This window comes from Dermacentor silvarum, chromosome 11 (genome assembly GCF_013339745.2).
Source record: "Dermacentor silvarum isolate Dsil-2018 chromosome 11, BIME_Dsil_1.4, whole genome shotgun sequence".
Taxonomy (NCBI): Eukaryota; Metazoa; Arthropoda; class Arachnida; order Ixodida; family Ixodidae; genus Dermacentor; species Dermacentor silvarum.
In genome coordinates, this window is record NC_051164.1 from 47,039,683 (window position 1) to 47,061,395 (window position 21,713).

Genomic DNA, 21,713 nt, shown 5'->3' on the forward strand with positions numbered 1-21,713 from the left:
ACAGCGTTTAGTGAGTGTGCCGGTGGGGTGCTGCACGCCTGTGGAAGGAGGAAGGAGGAATAGACTGAAAGAAAGGGAGGTTAGCCAGTTCTCAGACCGGCTGGCTACCCTGTGCTGCAGAAACGCAAGCCTATAATTCTATACAACGCTCGCTGCTGTCAACGAGTGGATGCTTATGAACAATGGAAAGAAAATGCCACAGTTTCGCCCGGAAGGCGAACCATCGATTGCGATAGCAAATTAGTAGAGAGCTATACGAAGCAAGGATAGTAGTTTAATGGGCCGTATAAAGTTTGTGGGAACGCTGACGTGGATAGTGGTATAAGATCCAACTGTGGACGAGAAAGATGACGGACGCGCGAGCAGTGGTGCGAGGAACGCGCGAGCTGTGGCTGGGCGCCCTTGGGCACGGCCGGCCGAGACTGGAGCTGTGGCCGTAGACCGCGGTACTGAGGCGTTTTCCCATATTGGCGCCCAACGTGGAGCCCCGGCTGCGTTCCGGGACGGACCATGGTCGTGGGGAAAGCTGGAGGTGCCCGTTCCACGGCTAGTAGCGACTCCTACCCGGTCATGGCGCGTGACCATTTTCGCAATGCGAGCTGCACCTCTGGTGTTCGATTCCGCCAGTTGCTCCTCCGTCGCCGTCATCGAGCCTGGCGTGGGTCCTGGTGGTGGCGTTGGCGCCGCCGTTCGAGAAGGGCGTCACCAGCGCAGGTGACATCATGCACGCGATCGCGCCAACACCGTCTCAAGAGCGGCTTTCTGCTGCGGTTGCGGTGCGGTGTGGGCTCTGGTGGCAAGGCATTGAGCGGGCGGCGACTCCTTCCGGCGACCTGCTGCGTGCACTCATCAGAAAGAGGTCAGAGAAAACCAGACCAGGTGTGCGCCAGGGGACGGTTTAGGGCCTTTCGGTTCCTGCAAGACCTCAACATGGTTTAGGGCCTTTGGTTCTTGCAAGACCTCAACTCCGAAGCTGCACCACCTGGGTCTGCTCAATCTTCGCGAGGAGTCCGTCATGGAAGCCAGTCAGGTTTAGGGCCTGCGGGTTCCTGGAAGACCTTGGTGACTCGGCCTTGACGGCTCCGCCGATCCTCGTTTGGTTCATTATCAGCCTCAAAGGTTCGCCCGCCGGTAGGAGTGTCATGCCGTCGCTGCAGGCCACCGTGGGCTAGTGCCATCAACGCCTTCGCAACTAGCGAATGCTTTCACCCGTTGTGCCGACGACCAACTTCACCACCCGCCGCCGACTCGTCGTTTCTCCTCGTTTTGTGTCTTGCGGCTCGCTGTGACGACGTGTCGGAGTGAGCGAGTGATTTTGCAACGCGGAGCAGGGGTGTGTGCGTATTTCGTTGTTGTGCTTCTTTTGTTGTGTTCGTGGCCGCGCTCAGCGAGCGCGTAGCGTCGTCGCCCATGGCGACTCGGCATCTCTTGTCGTCCGTGCCGCCGGGTTCGACCGCCGTGTTGCAAGCCAGTGCCGTCAATGCCCTCGCAGAGGGAGGGGCAGTGTGGAAACGCTGACGTGGATAGTGGCATAACAGCCAACTGTGGACGAGAAAGATGACGGACGCGCGAGCAGTGGTGCGAGGAACGCGCGAGCTGCGGCTGGGCGCCTTTGGGCGTGGCGGACGGAGACTGGAGCTGCGGCCGTGGACCGCGGGACTGAGGTGTTTTCCCACATTCGCTTACTAACTAAATAGACAACCACGGTGTCACGCGCGCACAGGTAGGCATGAACACATCTCGCTCGATGACACGGAAACTCGCTGTGAAAACGCCGGAGTGAGAAAGCGCGCCAGCAGCAGCGGGGAAATTGACCTTCGCGCTGTCTCTCGTCTAGCTTCAACGCGAACTAAACTTCAAAAGCACAGCGCATACGAAGCTACCGGCACTTGGCGCATGCACTTTGTCCCCATCGCAGATCGCTTTGAAGATACGGCGCCCGCGCGCCCGCGTTGTGAGCAGCAGCCGGCGGTGCAGAACGCAACCCCCCTCCCTCCTCCTCTCCGTCAGCTCGCCCACGCGCCTCGCACGCGAAAGAAGAGCGCGCGCTTCCGGCCTGCCTTCCTCCCTCGCATGTGCTACATTGAGCTGGGATTGCCGGCTGACCCTCGTACTCTTTCACTCGCACACACAGCGTTCGGCCAACACCACTTAGATAGCACAAGGCCTACGCAATCCGATCCATGACGTCATGCTACCTGGCCCGACAGCCATATAATCTAATGGGCCTGCTCCCGCGTAAGCAACATTGATTTTGACGTCACCTCTTTCGTTACGCCAGCCTTGGCAATGGAAATTTCGGGCCAGGTAGCATGACGTCATAGATCGGAAGGCGTAGGCCTGTGCTATCTAGGTGGTGTTGGTACGGCGCGCAGCGACCTCACGGCGACGGCGACAACGACGCCGACTGCAGAAATGCGCTTGGAGTGTCCATATAATTGCTATCGCAATAAAAAATCACGCGCCATTCCGCTCCTGTGAAGGGGGATTACCAGCGAAGCAGTTTAGCACACGACATAAAGATGACACAGAATTTAGATGAACGGTATGAGCAAATTTTATTTCTCTTGAGTGGCGACGGTGGTCATCCCGAAGAAAGACACACAGACACACTTTTATTTTGATCGGTGGTCTTGATCGACGTCATACATTCGCGTGGAACACTACCGCCACCTCGGGGACCAGGAGTGAACTAGACACGCGCGATGGGTCGGCCACGCCGGGAGAGCGGAAGGAAACTAGGTACGCAAGCGCTTGGAACGACGACAAAGCGAGGGCGGTGCGAGCGTGCACATGACCGACACGGGTCACACGGCGGCAAATCTTAGAGGAACCCGTATCGTCTACCTGAGTCTAATAATTTTGAACATGGTGCCTATTACTGGTGCTTGATTTACTGAAAATGCATATCCAACTGATGAGACGTATAAGCGCTTGCATAGAATGGAACGATTTTGCATCAACTTCCGGAGCTGAGTTTTTGCACTCGCAGATCTGTAGACGGACACGAAAATGCATAAAATCCTCGCCATAGACAGCTGCACTGTAAAAAAAAAAAAGTCACACGCCTGCGCGGCACTCACAGCACTCTCGCAGCTGGAGGAGCGGCTCCGCAGGAGCTTCATTTTCGGCAGCGCGCACTGGGGGTGTCTTCGCGGCGAAGTCTCTTTGCGTCGTTATCACGAGAACGAACTGAACTGTCCGGCCGGCATCTACGGCGAGTTGCAGCTTGTGCTGCTCTCTGCACAGCGCTCTGCTGAGTCCAACGTTGCCTGGTTGCAGCCGCGCGCGTAGCTTTACCATTCGCTTCTTCAGCAGCGGTTCGTACCTTGCGAGGAGGCGCCGTAACGTGTACCGAAAGCAAACACAGGTATCGAGCCTACGCGGCGCACATGTCACATACCTTGATCCGTCGCACAATACTGGGCTGTTGTTGATGATCATGCTGACCTATTGGCATCCGCTACGAAACGGGCGGTGACAAATAGTCACCTAGCCTACTTGAGTAAACCAGGTCCGGCTACGTGCAAGATGCAACTGCTACATGCAACTGCTACATGTCGGGACACCTGGTGGAATGTGGAAGGCTATGCCAAGTCTGTATTTCTTGTAGTCCCGTCTTCGTTTGCGCTTTAAAACTTCTTAGACTATGGAATACTACAACGCAACTGCAATGCAAAGTTTGCACATATCGACGCTACGCGGCGCGAATATCGCATTGCGTGACAAGTGGCACGATACGATGATGATGATGACCCGCCGTGGTTGCTGAGTGGTTATGGTGTTGGGCTGCTGAGCACGAGGTCGCAGGATCGAGTCCCGACCACGGCGGCCACAATTCGATGGGGGCGAAATGCAGAAAGCACCCTTGTACTTAGGTTTAGCTGCACGTTAAAGGACCCCAGGGGGTCCAAATTAATCCGGAGTCCCTCACTACAGCGCGCCTCATAATCAGATAGTGGTTTTGGCACGTAAAACCCAATAATTTAACGATGACGGTGATTTATTAGCATTTCATTGAAACGGGGCGCTGACAAACAGTCACCTAGCTTGATTGATTTATTCAGGTGTACTATACATGTTCTTTATCTAGCATTTTTGTATACCTCATTATTTTTATTTTTCAAAAATTTACCTTGTACCGCTGCCTATGATTTTAAGAGATCAGGTCGTATCCATCTTTTCCCTGCTTTTTTTTCACCAGTACTCTAATCGTCTCTTGCTGATCTCTACGGCTGATCTGTTTATGTTTCCTTCCACTTTAAACCCAAGCGCTTCTGGGAGTTGCACGTTACCTACGGTTCTCGCTGTGTGGATCCCGTCGCATTCCATTAGGATGTGCTGAGTGGTCTCTGGATCTTTACTGCAGCATACACATGTCTCATGATGAGTAACATGCACAGTAGCATACACATGTCTCTGATGATGAGTAACTGCTACATGGCGCGCCCCCTGGTGCAATAATATACAACTGCAATTTCAAAGTGTGCACGTATCGACGCTAAGCAGCGCGCATCTCACATCGCGGGACAAGTGGCACATACGACGCTAATGATGATGATGATGATGTACTGGCATCCCCTTTGAAACGGGGCGGTGACGAATAGTCACCTAGCCTGCTTGAGTTAATCAGGCATGCTAATAATGTATTTCGTTTTAGCATTTTTGCATGCATCTCCTTAATATTTTTTTTTCGTCTTCAAACCTTCTCTGCCTACCTTGTACCGCTACGGTCACTGACCAACTCAAAAAAGTTTTTTGACTTGGTCAGTGACCGTAATTTTCATTAACCAAACTCCTGGCCAGACGAGCTTTCGCCGAACTCTTGACTTTGTACCGCTACATAAGCAACTTCTGCATGGAGTAGCCACTTGGTGTAATAATATGCAACCGCAATGCAAAGTGCGCACGTATCGACGGTACGTGGCTCTCATCTCGCATCGCGTTATACTCTTCGCGCGCTAGGACGCCTGTCTAGGGCATGTTTACGCTGCAAGGAAGCAAGCAAGCAAGCGCTGGCGTGGCTCAGGCCTCCATAGGTTGACATGCGGTAAATCGGTACAGGGAGCATAGTGTCTATTTGGTCCTTACACGATTTTTTTCCTAGTAACATTTCATAGATACTGCATTGAAAACCGCACGTGCAACAGTCGCCACACAAGTACGACTTCTCGCAGATAACCTTTAACGGCACCACACATTGCTTCAAGCGAGCATACAAGAAATCCTGGAACGTGACGACATAAACGGACTTGCATGACTGTGCGAAGGAAGATATCGTTCGCATCGCGAAGGTACACAAAAGTGCGATGCAACTTGTCGCACAAATACATGTGCCAGGCCAAGACCACCTTTCTTAACGGGCAAGAACAAGTTTGTACGGCTGGTTTCTTCGCAAGTTGATGCCCATATCAAAACGGCGAATACAAGGTGGATTTTTTAAATGTTGATTCGCGAAGCGTACAACACATTCATGACATACCATATCTTGGAGGTAAGAAATAGGTTACAGAATGTGGCGCGCGAGATGTTTTCAGAAGGGTTAAAAGAATGCCAGTACACTCTTCGGTAAAAATTTTTTTCTTTAAACTACGCAATATTACACTATCAGGTAAAACATGGATGCATAACAGAGGTATCTTTGTCCCTTGGTCAATTAACTGATTCCTATGTAAGAAACCTGAAACGACTGAGCACGTGTTTTTAGATTGCTGGGACGCAATTTTTTTCTTGGGTAGACTTCAAAGGACGTTAAAGAAAGAGTTAGATTTAGATCTACAAGGAATAATTTTCTCACCGGGCGAAACAAAGGGACTTCAGAATAGTGTTGGCCTGAGCTCGTTGGTTGCACATAGCACAAATGGTTTCCAGCAGAACGTATGGACACGGACAGAAAAGGACGACGACACACGCTGGACTAGCAACTGAATGTTTATTCTTGGTTTCCCACACCTTTATAGCACACGACAGCCAATTCTTTTTCCTTTTGTCATGCCGGTTATCCGTCTTTCAGGGCGAAGTGTCGTCTTTGCGCAAGTAGTTTTTTTCTTTTTGTGTTAGTAGTATCGAGGGTGTACTGATGCATGATTGCCCGCTTCTGTCAATGGCCATGGCTTCTAAAATTTCGCGCGTCAGCTTGTCTTTACTTTTTTCTAAAACCTGTATGTCGTAAAGTTGTACGGTGCAATGATGCTGGCGATGATGAAAAGCGAGATGCCCAGCGGAGATTCCTTCTAAAGATGCTGCATGCTCTCTTGTCCTGTCATTGACACACCTGCCTGTTTGTCCTATATATCTTTGGCCACATGATAAAGGTATATCATATATCACCCCTGTTTTGCAGGTAGTGTATTTCTTCTGGTGGTTGATTGTGCACTGCTTATTTTTCTGGCCATTGTTGACTCGCGCACACATTGAATATGCCTTGTTTGGTGCTGAACATACAACCGTGACGCCTTCCTTTCCGGCTATCTTCTTTAGCTTATGGGTTAAGCCATGTATATAAGGCACAACTGCGACCTTCTTCCTTTTCTGTTGGCTCTTTTCTTTTTCTTGAGGCTTGCTGTTCCGGAGTTTTATCTTCTTTAGCAACCCTTCGGCGACAGCTGTAAGCAGGCCTTTCGGATAGCCAGCGTTGTTGAGCCTGGTTACCTGGTGCATGAAGCTTTCTTCCATGAGGTGATGACACGACTTCTTTAGGGCGGCTTGTAGCACTGTGGTCACGATGGCTCGTTTTACATTCTAGAATGGTCGGAATCGTATGGCAGGAACCCGTTGCAAAAGCGGGTCTCGTACTTCCAGCAAGTGTGCTGCGTTTCGAAGGTGATGACCAAATCAAGAAACCTGATTCTTTTTCTTTCTGGCATTTCAAAGGTGAAGTTTAAATCCGGACATGCTTCATGGAAAGTATTCAGGACACCTTCTCTGCACTTGGTTAACTGTGAAACCAAGAATAAACATTCAGTTGCTAGTCCAGCGTGTGTCGTATGTCCTTTTCTGTCCGTGTCCATACGTTCTGCTGGAAACCATTTGTGCGAAACAAAGGGTTTTCTAAATGACGCTATAATGCTCCTGGGCCTCCACAGTTTGTGGGAATTTAGAACGCAGTTCCATAATACTGATATCGTAGTAAGATCTACACGCGATCACTTCATTGAAAGAGTAGTACGGTTCGGGGATGTCCATCGGGCACTCCCTGAACAGCCAACATGGATTGAAATGCTGGGCGAAGTGGCAGCCTTGACAAAAAAAAAAAATATGTGGTGCGAGTAAACATTTTGCTGACACGTTTTATCTTTTGTGATTTGTTAGTGTTTTGTGTTTTTGTTGGTTAGTGATGTCAAAGTCAGTAATAAAGATAAAAATAAAAGCTGGCGTGGCTCAGTGGTAGAGTAGCTGACTCCCGCTCAGCGGGCCTGGGTTCGATCCCGGCGGGAACTGGGTGTTCTTCCTTTTTTTTTTTTCGTTCCGGGCGATAGCTGCGATGGAAACCAGCGCTGGTGGTGGACAACATCGCCAACGGAAACGGCTATTGTAATGGGCACATAACAGCTTACGCTGTAACAAAGAAACTCAGTAATGATTGAGCGGTCAATGCGAGAGAAAAGCATGAACATTACGTTGCATGTATTTCCATGATTTAAACCACGTTCACCACATTACAAACTACTGTTCAGGAGTACACTCGACACACGGCCTGCCTAGTCGAGGAGCGAAGAAGCAGGACGTGTGGTGAACAATAGAATTTGTAAGTTGCAATATGGGCCATAATGACATTAGTTATAAACCTAATTAGTGATCTTTTTAATTAGTCGATTATGCATTTCAGTTTTTGAGCAAGTAATGTCCGCCACATCGAGTAGACTTGCTCATGAACTATAATTCTGCTCTCTACCACAGGTAACCTCTAAAATGGGTTGAAAGTGTTCGCTGAAACACCCGGCATGCATATATACATCTATACTGCCATCACCAGCTTCCCACATTTCGTATACACTTTTTTTTTCCATTTGACACCGCTAATGCTAACGCTATAATGTATTTACGTACGCGTCCAGCAAAGGCCATCACAAGAGTTCAGAGCCTTCCAGAGTCCCGCGTCCGTTCGCAGACAGCAACAAGCGTTGTATACGAAATACGAAGCTTGAACCACTACGCGGGCATTTTCGCGACAAGCCGAGAATCCTTCAAAAACACGGAGAGCTCGTACTTTTGAGAATGACGCGCCCAATCACCGAATGCTTCAACGATAAAACTGCACTTTAAGATAAAGTGGGTCGATATGAAATATGGTCCCAGAACGCGCAAGTCTCCTTGATTTGCATATGGAGCAGTTTATCATGGCGGCGATGGAAGGCGCATCATTTACGGAAGCATTCATCCTCCAGGTACCGCAAGCCACGCATGCCGCTGTTCGTGTTTCACTCGAAACCTAGCATTGCTGGGCTCGCGGCAGTCAATTTATAATCGCTCATTCTGCCGCGTTACACGCAGATTGTGGCGCAATCAGCGAGTGCGCCAGATTGTGGCGCAATCGGCGCAATATGATCAGCAAACGTTCATTCTTAGTTAAAGGGGCTTCGTTATATTAATTTTAAGCTATATTTAGTTTCTTCGGAAGATGATTTAAATTGCAGAAATTTCAGTAGGGTTTGCGAGGCAAATTGCGCTTATATGGTTATACTCATTAGTTCCTTATAACCCCGCTTTGTTATAACTAGTTTTTACTTTTTCATAGAGTTGCTGGTACGATACGTGGCTTGCTGTTGGGGCCGTTGCGATAGCGCGTGTCGTAACGTTTTGTTCTGCTTTTCTTCCTTCGTGATCGATTAGGTGGTGGCCTAATCGCATGGCGAAACCATCTCATGGAGCCGTATGATGCAATGCTGGTTCAATTTAGCCACACGATTTAATATGTACTTTCGTCGCAGCTTCACAAAGGTTGGAAATGGTTTTACGTGAAGGACAGTTTGATTCAGCTGCGTTCAGTATAGTCAGGTTCAAACGTAACTTGTACGAATTTCGCAGTTTAGCCTTTGAGGATAGTGCACGAATCTAGAGCACACGACTACACCAGGCAGTTATCCGTATAATTTTCACAGACACGGAAACCTGGCTACTCTGATACTGCGTGGATTTTCTCGCGGTGACAAAGTAGAAAGAAGTTTATTTTCCGTATTACTCCTTTACTTTGTATTGCTTTTATCACTACTTCCGCCTCATTAGTATTTCACTGAATAATTCCCTGACTGCATTTCAAGAGAGGAGTCATCCTCGGATTACAATAGTAAAGAGGAGAGGAGGATATGCTTTAATCGATACGTTTCAACAACAACTCTCGCTCTCAAACTCTCTCTTGTAAGAATGTTGTAAGACATGACGTCTCGTATAGCATGCTTTGGGAGGTGGTTACTTGTGGCACAATGAGGTACTACTGCATGGTACCACCATGCGGTTTTTACCGCTGTATCTGACAGCAGTACTTTCGGTATGGGCCCACGAAAACTGTTACACGCACAAAAAAAAAAGAATCACCGGTTAGTTCCCAATGAGAGCTAAACGCTTTAAATATACTTCCTGGTTCGGGGATGAAACCCAACCGTCCCAGAAAAGCGTTTGTCCTGTGTTTGGTAACCGGACCAGCTCTCCTTGGAAGCATTCTTTCGTAGGTATAATCCGTATGGGTTTCTTCGTGGCTTTATTCTACATTGTTAAAAACAGCGACACAGAGGACGGGTGACCGAAAGAAGGAATGAAAACAAGGAGGAAGGAACAGCGCTTGTCTTCCTTCATTCCTTCGTTCTGTCTTCCATCCGCTGTTGCACTGTTCTCATGGTGGATTACATTATTACATTGTAATGAATTAGCTCGGTCACAGGCATTGCTTCGATCTGTTCTACTGTTGGGTGGAGGACAATTTTTCATTTCAGTAAGGACAAATACTGCAGAACACACAGGGAGAATTTGGCTCCCAAGTCCTGTCAAAACAAAATGAAAATATTCCACTCTTGCGATTCCACGTTATTGTGTGTGTTCCTTGATAAAATGAAGGCGCGAAACAAGTAGGACGGAGAACAGGCAGAGACACCCAATGGCGTTTACTTCCAACTAAATGTGCATTCAAACAAACAAGTATCTAAAAGCAAGCAAAACCAACTGCACAGTCCGTACAACTGAACGAAGGCCACTTCTCACGGGCGAAAATAATAATAAAAACAAGAAGACTGAAACCTATGAGAAACAAAAATGACACAGCCGCAGGCGTCAAAATGTGTGCGAAATTTTTTGTGTGCACTTTTGGAAACGCACCACAGACAGGGATAATCTTATTCATACTTCAGCTGCTTCATCCAGTCATGCGGAACAGAGGAGGCTGAAATAAATAAGTACAAAAAAATCTGTTTACTGAAGGATGAACAATTCCTTCGGGCGCCTGTGTTCTCAGTCGTGGTCATCGCCTTCATAAGAAAAACGTGCAAGATGCACGTTTGCCACAGAGCCCGCTATCGAACGTCACTCCCGTGGACGTTGTTTTGATCCTGGACAACACCCGTTGCACCTGCGGACCTGACACTGGCCGCGCCTGGAGGCTGAAAACAGGTGCGCGTTGAGTAACGCCAGAAAGGAACACGTCGCATGAATGGCGCCCGCCACGACATCAGCACAGCCTGTTCTTTTTTTTTTTTTGTGCGCGCTCGTTCAATTTCCATTTAACCCATCTGTCACTCGCTCGCGCCAGCGAAGCGGGTAAGTGTAAAAAAAAGGTTGACAGAAATTGAGCACTGTTTGTTTCTATAGTTCTTCGTGCTCGAAACGCGTGAAGCAACGAAACGTGCTTGAAAATCTCGCACATGCGTTCAGGGTACCTCTTCGAGCGAGCAGTTGAGTGGTGAAGCGTTGGTGTTTTACTTTGTACTGCGTTGTTTAGGCATTAAAGCGAGTTGCATGCGGCTCTCTGGAACCTCAGCGCAGTGAATTTTGTGGTGTATTGCGCGAATTGTGCACCACAGGATGGGGAAAGAAAGAAAAAAAAGGAGAGATCCGAGAGGAAAGAGGCGCCGAACAAAATTCTGCACTACACTACAGAAGTCAGTATGAACTAACAAGCGTGCCAAGAAAGTATTGCTCAGCGTAGGTTTATTATCTCGACTCAATTTCCCGGATTGATGGCAGGGTAGGGAATGTGGTGTTCGATGAATCTTGGCGTATGGACGGCTCGCGTCCCAGTTCTGAAGCTCTAATGGCAAAAAACAAGAAAAAAACATTTACCAGGATATATTATTCAAGCACGTTTTTAGAGAAATACAGGAACACCTTGAAAGACACCGAGGAAACTTTACTTGGATTATGTAATTTCTAAGTGCGTCTGAAATACCCACAAAGAGAACGCTTGGTTTGTGCGCTTTTCAAAAACAAAACTTGGCAACTATAGGTTAAAGTTGCCATTAAACATTGTTAAACTTCGTGCAACCTTGTTGGTTAGCCTTGTTAAACAAATTAACAAATAACGGCATGGATGTAAACATCCTTTCGACCGCTGAATAGTAAAGCTGCCTGCGTGGTGTTGAGTGTCTCGAAAAATAAAAGATGTTTTCTCTACTCTGTCATTTGCTACGTCAGTTACGCTCCACATGAGTATAGTTATGACTTACGTGGACACGTGTGACCTGCAGAGGTACTAGTTGAATGGCACTGTGAACGTTGTGTGAATAGTTGAACAGACCTGTGTTCGTCTTCCTTAACTTGACACAAATGTCAAGTCTTACGATTATTATTATTTCTTGCGCTGCTGGTCCCAAAATTTGAATACCAACTCACTAAGCAAACCATACTTCTAAAGCATATAACTTGTTGAACTTGGTTGGTGTAATAATTATGATGCATACTGGTGTTTTACTTTGCGGATGCATGAATACTTAGTACTGTCTTATTGTGTTGGATGTATGTATTAAGGTTTTCTCCGATGCAAAGTAAAAATTGACAAGAATTTTCGAACACGTTTTGGTGCTGCTACTTGTAATCCCTACTTCTTTGAGGAAAGTCCCTAGTCAAGCCAGTGCCTCGAAGCGTTTTTGTTTGTCCGAGTATTTTCTTGTTTGTTATTGGCATCAATTTGAAGAGAAAAAGTAAAAAAAAAAGATAATTTAAAAAAAGCGTTGACTCGGCTCTTTGTGCTGGAGGCGAGTTCCCTGAAAGGCTGGACGAAGTGAAAACGACAATTACGGGACATCGTGCAGCACAAGTGTCACCATACGCTCGCGTTCAGAGCTTTTCCCTTTTAGCCGCCGATTCCAGGTGACACGCGTTTTAACAAAAAGGACGCTTAAGCTTCGCCTCTAAGAGTGGAACGCGATAGCGTTATACGGCCCCGTTCGCATCGGATTTTTTCTTGCGTAGGCATCACTGCAGAGAAGTGTGGGAAAGCCAGCTTACAAAAACAAACTTACAGCGATCCCTTTAAAGTCGGCTTTACTTTTAAACACAAATACATTGCTGGGAAGACATTCTTCCGGGGGCAATATAAGCCGCCTGATATGAAAATTTGAAGGCCACGGCACCTTTTTTAAAAATATTTTATTAATTGTTAGCTTTTAGGCAGACTAAGTCCCAGTTTGACTTCGGCTGAGCTTGAAGGTGAGATTTATGGCACAACGCGTTTTCTGGATTTGTACCTGGAGTAGTAGAGCTATCGCTCTAAAAATGAACGCTGATTCCTAGCGCCACTTTCTCATCCCACGTATTCGTGATTAATGTAATTAAGCGCGCTGTGTGATAAAAAAGAGAGAGAGAGAGGGAGAGAGAGAGAATAGCCGGGACATTTATTTACGTACGTAACGTTACGTTACGTAACACACAAGATTATTCTCAGCTGCAATATTCGTACAAATATCCTCACTCAAAAAGTCTTCAATAACGAACGAGTTGAACAAAACTCAACTTGTTCGTCGTGTCGCAATGTGCGAAAGACTGCAAGATAAGGTTTTCTCGATTTTTTTTCCTTATGCAGCACCGGCTAACTTTGTCTTCTCGGAAATGCTGAAACGTGCAGGGTGTGCTGTCAATATTCATTTCTTTTCTTTAATTATCCTTATTTCTTCCTGCCACGAGAATATATGATGCCTCCATAAAACGACTGCTCTAGGCTACGCGTTTTCATATGACCTCCGCAAGGGTGTTCGTTGGGCGATGAAAGACGCCATGATGACAAGCTCTGTATGGTGTTTTTTCTTGCCCGCTGTCACGGCTAAAGACGGTATTTCTTGCGTCGCAGAGCGCAGAGTGACGACACATTCACGTTTAAACACCTCGTGAGGTATCGAGCCCACCCAATCGAACGAGAGGCTATTGAGAGAAAGCTCAAAAAGGTTTAATTGCACGGCGACACGCTATACTGAACGGCGATGCGATGATAGATGAAGCGATGCCCGCAGGATATACGGCAGTTAGCCCCGCATACATGACGCACGTAAAATAAAAACACAAATAGAAAGTATCGCGTTCAGATCAGTGTCTTCCTGAAAAGTGCTTTCGTAGTGCTGGACGCACGGGTTGTACTAGTCTGCGGTCCGAGCATGTGCTGTAGCCCAAGTTACGAACCCTGAGGTAAACTTAGAGTGATCATTAAGGCAATATGATGCCGTGCAAATATGTTGCAACGGCCCACTTGACAACGCGATCACTCTCCCTGTAAAAAGCGCGAAGGGTCGCGTTATTGTTGTGCGAATTTTTCTTACTTCATTTTTTTATTTGTTTCTTCTATCACCTTTTATTCCCTTTACCCCTATCCCCAGCACAGGGTAGACAGCCGGTATTTACACTGGCTAACCTCCTTGCCTTTGTTTTCCTTTCTTTCTCTCTCTTACTTGCAAAATACGGTTATTAAAAATCACGATAAATGTCCCACAACCTCAACAAGTAGGAATTCTCCCATCCGTTTCCGGACGAAATCATCTTATTGACGAAAGAAAAAGACCCACATCAAAGTACGTCACGCTTGTTCTTCAGGTGTCGCGCTTGTGAAAAAAAAATACTCTATACGCACCGTGTTAAAGATTAATAGGTTGAATATATTTACACCGCTTCTCGGAACATGCCAACATAACTTCAGAGCCTCTTCCAATGCATCTTTTATGCTAAATTCACAGTACCCTTACAATAGCTATATTTTTTGAAGATTGAAATGCAAGATGCTGAAACTTCCGGCTGGAAAAGCGACTCAGTGTAGAGCCAACTCAGTGTGAAGAAACCATGCAATGAAATGCGTGTGCGGCATTAGTCACACATGCATCTGCATTAGACACATGCATTAGTCATGCATGTGGGTTGCGCGAAACGTACACGGACAAGAAAGAAATTCACGGAAAGCTTGAGTGCGAACGTGCAAGTTGAGAGTCTGCCACGGCATGACGTACTTCAGCGAGTCCACAATATTCCTTGATCGCCATGTACCAAACACATTTTTTTTGTCTAAATTGCCCGGTTAAACGCCACGTGTGAAAACTTGGTTGCATCGAAAAGGCAGTTTTGTATCCACTGTAAATCGTCGCCGTTGCAATGCATACCCGACACTGTAGAGCATTGCTTCAGAACTTGTAAAGGTGCAATACTGTTTTGGAATGTGCTTCAAAGGATTCTTAAGAAAGACTTCATTTTGAATCGGCATACCATCCGATACTTGAGTGCACCCCACGAGGAAGGCGTGCCATTCGATATGCTTTTCTTAATTGGACTACATGGCTTATTGAAGACACGCATGTTGGACCGAAACGCTGAACAAATTGGTTGGTCGAAATTTCAGTATGCTCAAATGATTGGTCAATTGAAGGAGATGTATGACCCAAAATAGTTTCAATGGGACCAGTACTACCCTGTAATAAGTTGCTGGTCGTTGCCACCATTTTAAGTTGGAAACTACTTGTGGTTCTTCTAAAGTGCAGGGTACGCACATCGTGATTTATAGGTCCTGTCTAGGCCATTGATATGTGATGTGTTGGCTATAGTTCTCGTACGCTTCTCGCATATGGTATTATACGTGATGCAAAAAATACAATGTAAGAAAAAAAGTTTTTTTTTGTTCGTGTCATTTGCGCCTTATTTTTCGTCGGAGCGTGTCTAGCGTAACCCACAGACTGAAGCAGTACAAACTTGTCCAATCGGCAGCTCTTCTGCAGCTTTCTCACATACCACCCAGAAAATAGTTGCGCATACGCTCTTTAGTCTCCTTTATGAACGCCCTTTGCTCCACCCTTGTAATTTAGCACATATATGGTATTTTTTGCAGCTTTATTACTGGGAATCAACGCAATATATTTCGAAAGAGAAAATTAATGATGCCCATCGAACACACATCTTGGAATCTATGTGAAGCGAAGATTTCGCGAAGCGGTAAATCAAATGCTATAAGTTTGCGCACTTCGTTCTTGAGCGATCGGCGTGAAGGAAGCTATAGAGCACACACGTCTACTTTTGATCCACCCGTGCTACGCAATGTGACACACTCGTCGATTCATATGAAAGAGCTGGCGGGAATTGGCTCGACAGAAGTGTACGTGCCATTGTGACCTAATGGTTATAATGGGTCTTGTCTGTGTGGGAGAACAGAGGGTCGATGCCACCATCGAGCATGTAGTTAAAAAATTTTTTTAAGGGTGAGCTATCCGGACAAGACAGTAGCACCAGCCACAGTCAGGAAAGTCCCAGAGGGTTCGCTTTAAACAGGGAAGACCAAGAGTGAGCCAACGTTTCCGAGGTCTAGATTAAAGAGTTCCCTATAACCGGGTATCCGAGCTTGCAAAATATGCTGAGGCAACTATCTTGCCTGGGGACGTCTACACAAAAGCTTAACGCTTCTGTGTACATAAAATATTGCAGAGTCCTGTGAATGCACTAAAAATCGTTGTGTACATTTGAGATAATATAGATAATGCAGAGGCCAATGAAAAAAAAAGAAAAAAAGGAAAAAGGAAAGAAAGTGCGCGAAAAAGGGACATTTTAACGTCACCGTTCTCTAAAGTCGCAGCTCCATTCGCCGAAGCCAGTCTGAAGCAGTAAAACCACCTGCTTTTAGTTAAAATTCTGAACTTTGTTTTATTGTCTATTAGTGGCACCCCCTTCATGCAGATGATGGCACCAATGGAATTGCAATTTGCGACGCCTAAACATACTGTCCACATTGTCGAGCGCCTCTGCTCTGTTTTCAACAGTAAGTAGAACGAAGAAAGAAATAACAAGCACGAAGAAAACCAGAAAAAGAAAATAACGACGAACGCTGATACACCTTGGTATAACATTCCAATCTATACGGCGCATCCTCTCGTTTCCCTGTCTCAAAGACTCCGTGTGCGCTCCTATAGGTTGGAGGCACAGCATTTATATTTTATTTCCGTTGCGTTACACACAATTAGGAGAATTAACTTTCCATTCGTCGAAAACTGCGCGCTCCGGGAAAGAGTACGTTCGAACTACATTCGTTACGTTCGAATGAGAAAAAAAAAAGAAGCACAAGAACACGGGAGGGTTCCCGGTAGTTCGAGGCCGTCGATATTTATGATCCCGATGAACGGTCTCCCAAGAAGGAACACGAAACATAAACCTCCTTTCGCATTGCAAGCCTGGAGTAAATCTTGAAAAAACAAGCTCATTCAGGCAGGAAGAACGGAACTGTTTCGCGTGAAAAAGCCCAACATATCTTCACGTCAAGCGCGCCTTTCAGAATCTCTCAGGCTTGTGCGCGCATAAAAGGCTCCCTGACACGCTTCTACAACTGGATAGACAATCACGGCTTCAACGCGTCCGGGAGTGCAGTGGAAACTGTACATTTGTCTCAGAATCGACTGTGCCCGACTTGAAAGAGCGTAACGGGGAACTTCTGAGGGCCCGCTTTTTATTTTATTTGTATTTTTCCATCTCTCGAAACAAAATTTCATCTAGCTACAATACTGGCACTTTTCCGAGACTTCGGGTCTGGGCTTCTTTCCTCCCTTTCGTGGAAACGACCTACTTATAAGTGATACCGATTTCTACTAGATAGATACATGAAGGAGATGCAGGAATCGTCGTAAATTGGGCTACCTTTCGCTTGTAGCAAACTTAAGTTATAGTGAAGTGTTCGCAAGAAATTGAAAAAAAATTGAACATTTTAAATCGATACCTGTTCGCGGTAGTAATTTCTTTTGTCATTAGGTTTACGCAGTGCGTAAAAAAGCTGTAGGTTCTACTTGCCGCAAAATTATATCCGAGTGACGCCATTAGAAAAAAAGAAGGAAATAAACTATGCGGTCATTTAGATAAGTGCTGTGACACTCGTAGGTTTTCAGACGGAACTGTGTGCAAAGGCGATGACCAAGAAACATTACTTTTACTTGACAAATGTGTTTACTCAATCAATTCTCAACGCGTTTCTGTGTTGTATTTGTTGACATTGCATGACAATGCGTAGAGGCGGCCCATGAATATATTATTCATCACACAAGGAATCTCGCAGCACACACGAAAAAATACGCCTTTTGAGGATCGCGAAAGGACATGTATTATCTGGGGTTGGTGCGTGCACTTAATTCAATATGACTGGGCTTATGGACTTAGCACACCAGTAAAGGTGATCGGCTTAACTGCCTCATCGCCAAGGACGGTACTATGGGAGTACGCCGAGTACTGTCTCGTGGCAGTATGTTTGTAGTAACTCAGTGCATAGACATTTCAGTAGCTCAGAATAGACCGTTATGGATGGCATTGCTTGATTTTAAGGGAACCTAAGACAAGGTGGACAAGGATTGGTTATGAGATATTCTCAAGCACAAAGGCATAGACGACGATTTAATGGAGCTACTGAGGGAGATATCCGTATATAGAGAAAACCGAGTACAAATTTTATTGGAAGGACGACAATAGAATGAAGTGGTGGAAGTTCATCAAATAATTAAACAAGGATGTCCTCTGTCTCCATTGTTGCTCATGCTTTATGCCAAGAACCTAGAAAGCCGACTGGAAAATATTGACTTAGGGTTTGATTTAACCTACATTCACAATGGGCAAAGGATGCACCACAAGGTCCACGGAGTGATGTATGCAGACGACATAGTGCTACTAGCGGAGAATGCAAGAGATTTACGGAGACTTGCGAATATATGTCGCAATGCAATAGGCCTTGCGTTTAGCACACAGAAAACGGGAATCATGATCGTTAATGAAGGGACGAGTAATTAGGCGGTATCGATTCAACCTCAAGTCATACGCCCAGCCAAGCAATATAAATACCTTGTCGTATACATAAACAAAGGAAAGGCTCAAGAAACCACTAAGATAATCTGAAAGTAAAGCAGAAGCGGAATGCAGAAATAATGAAACATGGAGCACTTTCGGGCCACAATAAATAGGAGGTGGTGCGTGGAATCCGGAAAGGAGTAACGGTGCCAGCGCTAAAGTTCGCAAATGCCATTCTGTGCATAAAATCGGATATCTTGTTCGGATTCGAAGTTAAGAAGAAGCTTTAGCTCGGGCCCACCCAGCGCATCATAATGGAATGCGAAGGAATTCACTCAGTAAGACCCGTAGGGAACGTGCATATTCCAGAAGCGCTTGGATTTTAAGTGACCGGAAGAATCAACCAGTCAGCATTCGAGATGAGCAATATGCGTTTAGAGTTTTGGTGAAAAAAGCAGGGAAGTGATTGGTTGATACGACGGGACCCATTACAGTCATAGGTAATGGTACAAGGAAGATAGAGAAGTTTTGAGGAAGAAAAGAAAGTCGCAGTATCGCCCAAAAAGCGAAGCATGGATTGCGATAGCAAATTAGACGACGTCTAGACCAAGTAAGGATAGTAGTTTTATGGGCCGTATAAACTTATAAACACTCGCATAATAACTAAATTAACAAGCATGGTGTCAGCGCGCCGAGGCAAACTTGAACACATCACACTCGATGCCCGCGGACACTCGCTGTCAAAACGCTGGCTTGAGAAAGCGCGGCCGCAGCAGCGGACGAAGTGACCTTCATGCTGTCTATCGCTTCAACGCAAAGTGAGCAGCGAGAACGCAGCACGCACAATGGTATAAGCCGTAAGGCGCACATAGACACTGCCCCCTACGCCGATCGCTTTCAAGACAGAGCCCGCGCGCCCGCCCGCAATACGCAGTTGCTGGTGGTGTAGAACGGCGGCCTCCTCCCTTCCCTCACCCCGGTCGCTAGCGCGCGACGGAAGACGGCGCGCTTCCTCCTCGCTTGCCTCATTTGCGCGCGCGAGATGGAGCCGCGATCGTCTGCTCCCCTTGCAGGCTTTCACTCGCACATACAGCATGCGGCGCGGCGACGGTGTCATCGCCCTTGGACTTTATACGGAACATCACAGCGACGGCGACGCCAGAAATGCGCCTGGAGTGTCCTTAGTCTTTTTATTGCGATGGCAATTATATGGAGATGTACACAAAAAGGCTACAATGAAAAGCCTATATAGCCTACCTGATTAACTCAAGCAGGCTAAGTGACTACTTGCCACGGCCCCGCTTTAAAGGGGACGCTAGTGAACCGCAGCCATCACCACCATCATTTACCTTTTCATCATCATCAGTTATCTCGTCATCAGCTCTCCCCTGCCCCAAGTAACTGGGTCAAAAGATTCACTGATCATTTGAAGCAACAAAATACACGAGGAAACAATTCCTTGCGCAAAAAAAAGGCACGTTACGACTTGCGCTGCGCTAACTGCATGCATGGGGGAAACTCAAGAAGGACCTCGAGGCAAGTTTTGTTTACACCTGTCCTGCGCTCTATAATGTAGCGCTGCTTTATGGTGCTGTCGCGACGCTTGGTTTTCCGCACTATTCTAACACAAACCACGCAGAACCTGGTAGCAACACATTTTTTTTCAGAACCGTAAACTGTAGCAACGTGACCTCTTAGAGGAAAAAAACAGCTATACAAGAAAAGCGGTTTGAGCTGCAGCGGTGACACACAGGCCCATACAGTTGTCATCTTGTACTGATCGTACGGGGAACTGTCGTCATCTTTCTGCGGCATTGCAACGTAATTATCGCGCTCAACGTAGTACATAACGATCTGATTTCTCGCACGCCGTTAAGATGCGCAAAGAAAGAGACCCATTGGCAAAGGGGGAGATAGTGAGGGTAGGGGAAGAGATACGAGGGTATGCATAGCGATGGTATTTGAGCGTGAGCTCTATCTGCCAAGTGTGCGTTTCATTTTCTTTTACTGCGTAGCGTGGGGTACGAAAAATTTACGATCGCTCCCCGAAGCTGCTTCGCTACCATTTAAAAAAAAAGAAAAAAAGGGAGAGGGTGTGCTAAAGCCTTTAAGTAAAAAGCAAATGGGCAGAAAGAAAGTTTCAGAAAGAAATGGAAGAAATAAGCAATATCGTTCACGTATAAAGAAGAGCAGAGTCTTACGGTGAAAGCAAGCTAGAGTTCTCGAAACATGACTGCCCTCATAGGACAGCTAACTTGTCAGAATGACTAAACTATAGAAATGAGAGAGCGTGAGAGAGAAGGAGTGGAAACGTCATGGAATAATAAAAAAAGAAATTACCGGTTTTAGAGCTCGCAAACGGAGCACTTCTTCCGACGATTCTTTTTCTGTTATTCTTTGTATTCGAACTAATGATTACGTTTTTAACATTGGCTCCAATAAACAACTTGTCGACCCCCCCCCCCCCCCCCCCCCCGCCCTCTTACAGCAGAGGCACAAGAAGAACAACAAGAATACATCGCTGGGATATGAAGAAAAGGAGATTGGGAGGCGCGCCAGCGAACAAACGAGAACAGCCCGTTAAAAAAAGAGATTGTAACTGGCTCCTGTCAAAGGCAGGGCACAAGCGACACCTAATAGCGCAGGCACGCCCTAAATCACTCTTTGTAGGGAGCTTTACCAACGCTGTTTTCCCTTTCCAACTGCTCTTCCTTCTCTCTCCGTTTCTCGATCACGTTTCAGCGAGGCCATCTTACTGCTTCGCCGAGAGAGAAGACCCACACAAGCACACGCACCTGTGTGACTCCAGGATAGACATGCGGTGCGTCGTTCTGTAAGCGGGAACTTCGTCTCGATATTCGCGTAGTTCTTTTTATTCGGCTTCGCTCGAGCCTGCCTTTCTTTCGAATTTTTATATCTTCCTAGATGCGTGTCCCATACGCGAGCGTCAATGCCGCTTATTGACAACCACCGGCGAACGCGCGCAGCCATCGCGAATTTCGTGCGCAGGCAGTCTTCCTCTCCGTCATCCTCGGCATCTCTCTCTCCTCCTGCTGTAGCTTGCATCGTTCGATGCACCACTCCCTCGGTGTCAATCTTGTCGCACTCTCTCTGTATCAGCGTGACGTAGACGATGGCATTTATGTTGAATCGAAGTCGAGAGAAAGGTAACAGGAAACTTCTATAATACAGACAGCTAGCTCGAAGCGATAGACGTGGGCCTATGAAGTAACATAAAGTTATTTTTGCGTCGCACTTCGAATCTGCCTCGGCACAAAAGATGTGCGAATGAATGCGAACCTTTTGCAGATCTCTCGAACCAATTTGAAAGGGCGGGCGCCGAGGTGGAAGGGAGAGAGATGGGAGAGGAGGAGAGGGGAGAATATTGGGTGGGGGTCATGACGTAACGGAAAGTATAGAACGGAGAAATTGAAGACCTTGGTGTGAAAATTGCAATTATCCATTTGAGATCTTCCTAATTTGAATGTCGGATGAACTCGCGACCACTTAAC